This window comes from Lemur catta, chromosome 13, assembly GCF_020740605.2.
Source record: "Lemur catta isolate mLemCat1 chromosome 13, mLemCat1.pri, whole genome shotgun sequence".
Classification (NCBI taxonomy): Eukaryota; Metazoa; Chordata; class Mammalia; order Primates; family Lemuridae; genus Lemur; species Lemur catta.
In genome coordinates, this window is record NC_059140.1 from 81,803,560 (window position 1) to 81,812,303 (window position 8,744).

Genomic DNA, 8,744 nt, shown 5'->3' on the forward strand with positions numbered 1-8,744 from the left:
TGCCGCCCGCCCCGCCCACGCACCCGCCGCGCCGCGTGCCGGGGACGCCGGGGGACAGGAAACCCTCGGGCTCGCCGGCCGGACAGGGGGCTGCGGACCTGCGGGGCGGGTGTCGGGGACCTGGCTGGCTCGGGGGGAGCGCAATGCGGGGCCGGGGGGCCTCCGGGGTCCCCGCCGTCCTGGGCGCTCGCGCCGGCGGCGCCACCACCCGCAGCCCGCCGGGGTGCGCTCCGCCCCGCGCCCGCGTCCCGCACGCGCCAGCCGCCGACGCCCCGCCGGGACTCCCCTGAAAACCCACGCAGCGTGTTCTTTTTGACATGTAATCTGCTTACCAGTAAAGGAATTTGTTTAAAATATGTGAGCGGAGAGGGGGAGAGCGCAGTTCTCAGGAGCTGCTGCGCTCCGAGAAGGCGTCCTGGCCAGAAAAGGCCGATTTGTTCCGGGAGAAAGGATTTAGGAAATGCGAGCCTCGGGGCGAATTTGGACGTGACCGAGAGCGACTCTGAAGAGTAACTGAATTACTTTGCAGGGTGCAGATAAAAACTTGGGGTTCTTAGACAATTTTGGAGGCCAGAGTGGGGAGGACGGACGCCAGGGCGAGACCGGAGGGAGGAACCGGCCCGGCTGCCTGGTGCGTGCAGCCGGGCTGGTGGCGGGCTGGGTTGGAGACCTCTGTCCCCACAGCGCTCACGTAGGAGTCCTCTCCCCTTCTTCCTTCCTTCCTTTGCAAAAGCCTGGGGTCCTCCCTCTGCGGAGCTGGGACAACACCAATGAGTCACTTGTTAACTGAATGACAAAGGTTGGGAAGGCCCCTGGTGACATCCAGCTGGACACACCAGGGAGTCTTTAGAGTTGGAGGGAACATTAAATTCTAGTCCAAACCCAACCCTAGCAGTGGACTTGTGAGGAGCTCTGTGTTGTGTCCTACCCGCCCCTACCATGCTCATCAAAGGAAAGGTGTGCAGACGGTGAAGAAATACAGGATTTGTATGACACTGATGTCGCACTGTAGGGAGTCCAAGCTAAGGGGCTTTGCGTGCACAGGTGGCTGCTGCTCACCGTTAGAGGTCCCAGCGCTGGTCCAGTTGTTTGGACAGAGGTGGAACAGAGAAGCAGGGTGCCCAGAGGGGTGTCTCTGGGCTCAAGCCCAGTTCAAGCTTCAAGAGCAAACTCACCCTTCCTAGTGACTTGGCTGAGGGGACAGGAGAGTCGGAGGTGGGGGAAGGGGTGGGCTAAGTCACCCAGGCTGCACTGGGCTGTGCACCCTGAACCCTGCCCAGGCTGCGTGGCCTCTCCTGGGTTGGCGGTGGAGGCTGAGCTGCAACTCAGACACTCCTCAGCCCACACACTCTAGTAGCAGCTTCTGCTTGAGGTTTTCCTGGTTTGCAAAAGAGGCCTGTTCATGCCAAGGTTGTCCTCTCTACCTGCCCTTACTGACGAAGCCTGTGTATCTGGAACAGGCTGTCACGACACATGGAACTATTCCTGGCTCATTTTAATCCATCGTACACTTCATGGATTTGAAGCTGGACTAGACATTGGGGTGATGGGGACAAGTGGCAGTGCATTGTGCCATGCCCTGGAGAGGCACAATTAATGAAGAAACAGTAGCGAATGACCCAAGAGGAAATACGATCTAGCACTAACTAGCGTAGGCTCCAAGTGCCTTCAGAGTTTAAAAGAAAGAAATTTCTCTGGGGAAGCTGGCACAGTTTTTATTACTTAGGATTAGTTATTCAGATTTTTTCCTGTCCCTTTGCACACTCCAAGAAAGGTGGGGAGAGAGGCGGAAAGCTGTTTGTGGATTCCCCTGGGTATCCTGAGCGGCCCCTGCTGTGCACAGGGCTGTCCCGGCTGCTTGCTCACAGGTGTAACTGTGAGGATCCCCAAGTACAGGGAAGAGGATCCAGGTGCCAACGGGAAGAGGAAACTTGACTTCCTGCTTCTCACCCCACCCAGCCCGTGCCTCTGCTGCCCACCAGGCCTCTCCCCTGGTTTCCTCTCCTACCCACGAGGGCGGTCCCCACCTGGCGCACTCCCCACACACCTGTGTGCACGCTGCGAGCCGGGCATGACAGCGCCGCTCTCCCAGTGGGGGCAGCCTGCAGTTGGAGTCAGAATGAAAACACAAAAACAAAACAAAACAAAACTTCAGCCAAGCACCCTTCCACACTGCTTCCTCATTTCCTCATGCATGGGAAATCCAGAGGTTGCATATGGACATCCTACAGGAAAGAAACCTGCTTTTCAGAAATTAATTAGCACGTCTGCTCAGGTGACGATGCTGCGTGGGGCTCTGCCACCCACGATGGCAACCGGCTGTGTTCTCGGAAGCGGGCACAGGCTCGGACGAGCGCACGGTCTCCTCCCGGCACAGCTCCCCCAGACGCAGCTCCCACCCGGTGCTCCCGGCTCCGACGGTGTTTACTCTCCGTAACTTACCTGGGGTGATAAGAGGCTTTTTTACTGTATATGTTTAGGGTACACAACACGGTGTTTTGATACACTTACACATAGTGGAGTAGTGACTGCAGTGAAGCTAATTAACACATCTGTAGTTATCCGTGTGTGTGTGTGTGTGTGTGTGTGTGTGTGTGGCGAGAGCACCGGAATCCCCTCTCCCAACACCTTCCCCGTACACAGCACAGTTGTCACTCTGGTCCTCATGTTCTACCTCGGATGTCTAGACATCCTCGTCCTACACACCTGCAACTCCGCGTCCTCTGTCCCCCGTCTCCCATTGCGCCCACCCCCATAATAAGATGCTTTTCTAGAACATGACCATTTTCTTTTCAATAGGTGCTTGAAAAAACTGACTGCATTCTGAAGTTTCCTGACTTAGGATGAAAACAAGTTTTCCCCACGTGAATCCTCACCTTTGTCATGGAAGTTATAACATATGGTACAACACATATATGCATAAAATATACATAACAAAAGGGGTATTAGTCACACAAATATGCTTCACTTGGCAGGAATTTGCCTCTTGTCACCAGTGAGAAGCTGCTGTCTTGGTCACCGGCGACCCCCTTCGCAGAGTCGGGCCAACAGCAGACGCTGGCATTTGTTTATTCCTGCACTGTGGGTTGGAGGCGTGTGGTATGTGCGCAGCCCCGCGCCAGGCCTGTCGCCTGAAAGTGCCGCCAGCCTGGCTGGGGAGACCGGACACAGCGGCCCTAGGTTGGAAGCCTCGCGAAGACGCGTCCAGCCAGCCACGGCCGGCGGGTCAGACCCGAGGTCCAGAGGGCGGAGGGAGGGATGAGCGCCCTGCGGGGACGACGGCGCTTCTGGCCGGGGCTCCAGCGACCGAGGAGGAGGGGAGGGGACCGACCCCCGCACAGCGGCCAGGCGGGGCGGGGGGAGGGACACGGCGGCGCAGGGGACAGCTCCACCAGAGAGCAGCGCTGCGCTCCAGCCCGTGCCTCGGAGCCTTTAATGGAAACAACATTTGGGGAAATGTGACAGGGGCTGTAGCAAAAAACGCGCCCGCTCCTGACCCCGTGAGGTTGCTTGGCTCGTCGCTGCTCCCGCCTGAGCCAGCGCCAGCCCCCCACGCGGGCGCCCACCCGCAGACCCCTCAAGGACGCGGCTGCTCCTGCGCACTTGAGCGCCCAACTGCCCTGAGACCATTTCAGATACAATGTATTTGCCCTATCAAGAGTCTTTGAGATGAAACCAGGGAAGGGGCAAATGATAGCCACCCAGTCTGAGTCAGAGAAGGTTATACAACTTCTCCCCTCGCCGTGCCCCCAGTAAATGTATATTTATTCAGCATTTCTAGGGTGAACTGAGCTGTTCTGGGTTGTGTGGGGAGACGGCAACGATGGAGTGAAAGGATGTCGTAAGAGACCACGCTGCCCTGTCCACAAAGATTAGCTTCGATCTAATAATGATGGGGCTGTCATTCTTTTATCTTTTTGTTAGAGACAGGGTCTTGCTCTGTCACCCAGGCTGGAGTGCAGTAGCACAATCATAGCTCACTGCAGCCTCAAACTCCTGGGCTCAAGTGGTCCTCCCACCTCAGCCTCCCAAGTAGCTGGGACCACCACACCAGGCTACTTTAAAAAAAAAAATTTTTTTTTAGAGATGGAGGTCTCACTATATTGCCCAGGCCGATCTTGAATTCTTGGGCTCAAGTGATCCTCCCACCTCAGTGGGGGGATGTCATTCTTAAATGGTGGTCTAAGTTAATAATATTACAGTAAAAAAAGTAGAGTTTGAGATCATGGCTCTTTTTCCAGGGATGTGAGTAGAGCTGTGCTCATCCTCCCAGATTTTTATGCTCGACCTTTCCCTTGTAGGTGCCAGGCTGGGTTTATGGGTGCAGTAGAAGAATGACCTCATCCTTTGGAGTCAGTGTCCAGCCAGATTACTTCATTATCTTGCTGCCTCTTTTTTTCTCTCTGATGTACTTTATTATTTTTTATTTTTTAATTGTTTTAGAGACAGGGTCTCATTCTGGTGCCCGGGCTGTGGTGCCATCACAGCTCACAGCAACCTCAAACTCCTGGGCTCAGGTGATTCTCCTGCATCGGCCTCCTGAGTAGCTGGGACTACAGACACACTGCACCATGCCTGGCTAATTTTTAAATTTTTTTAGAGATGAGGGGTCTTGCTATTTTGCCCTGGCTGATCACAAACTCCTGGCCTCAAACAATCCTCCTGCCTTGGTCTCTGAACGTGCTGGGATTGCAGCTGTGTCTGGCCCTGGTGTGCTTTAAATAATTGTCTGTGACAACCCAACACCTGAAGTCAGCATGAAGCAAGTTGGTCTAAGTCTATGGACATACCTATCCTGGAATCAGCATTTCAAAATAACAAAAATTCACTCTTGAAGCAAGTGAGAACAAAAGAGAAGGAAAACAGCCCACATCCCTGGTCTCACGCATACCAGCACCTGACTTAGTTCTGGATGACCCAGAAAGGCCACCTCGATGCCCGTGAAGTTAAAAAGACACCAGGAGACCTTAGGCGCTTCATATACAAACCCAAGAAAATAAAAACCAAGGGGATGAGAAACTGTGCTGTCAAGGGAGAACCAAGAGAAAACTAGCAGCTGCTGGGCTGCAAATTCTCCCAGGAAGCTGGCCTGAGAGGTGGTGTGCGGCTGAGGTCCGGAATCTTCCCCGGCGTCTAGAGGCGGCGTGGCACCAGTCCTGCTGCTGAGGCGGCTCTGGGTGCGGGGGAGGCTGGACGTGGGAAGGGCCCAGCTTAACCACAGGACACCCCCTCAGGTCGGTGCGAGATAAACACGTGGTACTTCCATGGGTGAGCCTATTGTGACTGCCACTGTCCCCCTAGGAAATAAAGCCACTGGCTGCTGAAGTGCAGCACATGCTGATTAACTTGGGCCCAGCGGGATTACAGCCTGGGAAACAGGCAGAGTCCGAAAACAGGGCCAGCTGCGTTTGAGACGGAGGCGGGGGTCTGTCTGCAGCCGTGGGGGAGAAGTTACAACTGCAGGGAACAGCGCTGTGCCGTGGGATTGAAACTGAAGCCTTCAAAGACGATAAGATACTAAGGTGGTTCTTCAGAGTGTCTTCTTAATAAAGTGTTTGTGTAAAAACACAAGGTGGTGGGATCTAACTTAGCCCTGCAAGGATGCCCGAGAATAGGTTCTTCTAGGTCTGGGCTCTTGCAGTAGCACCTGGCATGGAAGACTCAGGGGTGTCATGGGGCTGGCTGTCATCTCAGGTCTAATGGCTCAGCTGTCACCAGCTTCCAGGCACCGGCACGTTTGAGCAGTTTGCATCCAAGAGCCTTCTCAGCCTCCATCTAACCCTTCTCATCCTAGTTTCTCTTTCTTCCCTTTTAGGGTTACCCAATAAAACACAGGGCTCCCTGTTGGAGGTTCACGTCAAGATAATGAATAATTTTTTAGTATGTCTCAAGTATTGCACGGGATACACACTAAAAAAGTTATACATTGTTGTTTAGCTAAAACCCACCTTTACCTGGGCAAGTGGTATTTTTGTTTGCTGACTCCAGCCGCCCTCCTCCCTCCAGATGCCTAAGGTGTGAGTCCCTTCCTGCTCGTCTGTGGGCACATCTGGGGACATTGCCTAAGCACCACTGGTGTGCTCGTTGCTAGGCCAACCACGAAAATAAACACATTCCGATTTTCGCTTTTCAGTGTGTTTGTTAGTCCCTCCCTGAGCTGGATTTGTCTAAGATGGTCAATTTGAATGAGTGTGAGAGTCTTTCTTTCTTTTTTTTTTTTCCCCCTAAATCAAATATCACTGCAGGCAGAAAATTTTTACCACTGTGCAGAAACCAGATTCTTGGGTCTGAGCAGAGCAGCGTGGGACTTCAATGCTGTCTCCAAGCCACTTGTCAGTTGTTGAGGTGACCAGCAGGGGGAGCAGATTCTATGACAACACTAGGGCTGAGGATACAGGGATGAGATCATCACCCACCCGGCCCACCTGGCATCACTCAGGCACCAAGAATGCATAGAACACTCCCAGCCTGCGCAACCGCATGCCAGCTACTTCATTTCTGACCAACCGAAGGACAAGTGGGCGAAAGACAAATCCCAAGCAAACCCAAACTCAAAACTGAAACAACAAAACACTCCAACAATAATCTGCATAAAGAAACAATGAACTAGAAAGAAGATCTAAAAGAAAAAACAAATCATGACTATTTCCCTTCCCCTAAGGCAGGATAGAATTTGAAAACCACGTTCAACCCTTCCATCGTCCATGGGGCATTCTCGGAGCAACAGCTCACCTCCCCCTCTGCCTTCCCCTAAGGGCTGAGGCAGCCTAGTCTTGGCCCTGCCATCCCCTGACTGCTTCACTTCATTTGCTTGTGTCCCTAGTGACACACATGGTCCTTGAGGCCACAACTTACACTTTCTGTAAGACTCTCAAAGACACGGCCACAGTGACTGGCATGTAGTGGCCTCCACATCTCAACGCTCTTGGAGAAGAGAAGGAATGTTTTCAAACTATTTTAAGAGATCTCACAATTCTCCCTTATCACCCTTGATTTCAGTGACGGACTTTTGCAATTAGGAAAGTTTTCCTTACAAGCAACTGAAAACACTCATTTTGGAGCTGGAGTGTATTTCTAGATGTGGGGGTTCTTGATAAAATAGAAAAAACATGGTTTTAATTTTTTGTGAAAACTAAAACATACTTCTTTCCATCCTGAGGGAGATATTTAGTCATTTCCTCATACACGATACTGAATTGAGAAACTGTTGACCTGAATTCTAGTCCTGACTTTCTTGTTTGCTCTGAGTTTGCTGCAGCAATTTCTCTTTCTGTGGCCTCAGACAGTGTTGGAGTTGAGTGGCTCGATGGCTCCCAAACCCGACTGACCACAGAATCTCCTTGGAGCTTTCAAAATAAGGATTCCTGGACCCCACACCCAAATAATTCTGGGATGGGTTCTGGAAGTTAACATTGATAAAGCCGCTCTGGTGATCTGTGAGAACCGGTGGGCGGGCGAACCATCGGGACATGTCACTGGTCCTCAGCCTGCCCGTGGGATGCCTGGACCCCCAAGAGGCTGGCTTCAGTGGTCTTCGGGGAGCTGAGGGTTGCCCCGTCCCCAGGAGCCTCCTAGGGGTGCGTTTGAAGGCCGAGGCCCTGGACTAGATGCTCTTTGAGATCCCTGTTGACTCTACACTTGCTTGTCTGAGAACTCTCACATTACCTTGCCTTTATGAGTACTTTGGTAGCTTTCTTGCATTTAATTAAAATGGGGTGATTTGCTCTTGTATCTCCTAACCTGTGGACTAAGGGGCAAATGTCTCATAGCTCCCCCTGACAAAGGGCCTCCCTTGTTCACAGAAAAAAGGGGCTGTGGGAGTGTGGGTGGGCCGTACAGCCAGTCACATCCCCAGAGACACCGGAGGTGAGATGCACCTGAAGGAGACCTGGTGGGTCCCTTGCCTTTTAGGCTGGGGTTTACATGAAAAAGCTGTAGCTGAAAGTCCTATGTTATCCTAAGACCACTCCCTTTTCCTAAACCAGACTTCCCCATGGTTTGTTCCGAAGCAGTTTATGCATGTCGGGCGCCTGGGTGGCAGAGACAGGCAGACCGTGGACGGTCGGGCCCCGGCAGGAGAAGCACTAGGAGCTCAAGCCCTGACTTATTTGAGAGGCTGCAATGACAGGGTTTGAATTCTTAGTTTTCCCACAGACTCAAAGAGGTCAGGTTACTTCTGCTAAATTTCATATTGGTTATAAAGTCAGTTTTTAAATGCAGCATGTAAACTCTTTCTACAAAATAAAGGGAAACAGGGCATTCAGCAACTCCCTTGTGAATGTGATGAACAGAGACATCAAGTCTGCCGCTTGTAGGATCACCTAGGTTTGGAGGTTTGGGAACAGGAAAGATCCAAACAAGTGCCTAAATACCCTTGTTTTCCTGGCCTCTCCGGTCTTACCCAAGTGGAGTCAGATTCTTTTTTTTTTTTTTTTTTTTTGAGACAGAGTGTCACTTTGTTGCCCTGGCTAGAGTGAGTGCCGTGGCGTCAGCCTAGCTCACAGCAACCTCAAACTCCTGGGCTTAAGCAATCCTCCTGCCTCAGCCTCCCGAGTAGCTGGGACTACAGGCATGTGCCACCATGCCCGGCTAATTTTTTTTATATATATTTTAGTTGGCCAGATAATTTCTTTCTATTTTTAGTAGAGACAGGGTCTCACTCTTGCTCAGGCTGGTCTCGAACTCCTGACCTCGAGCGATCCACCCGCCTCGGCCTCCCAGAGTGCTAGGATTATAGGCATGAG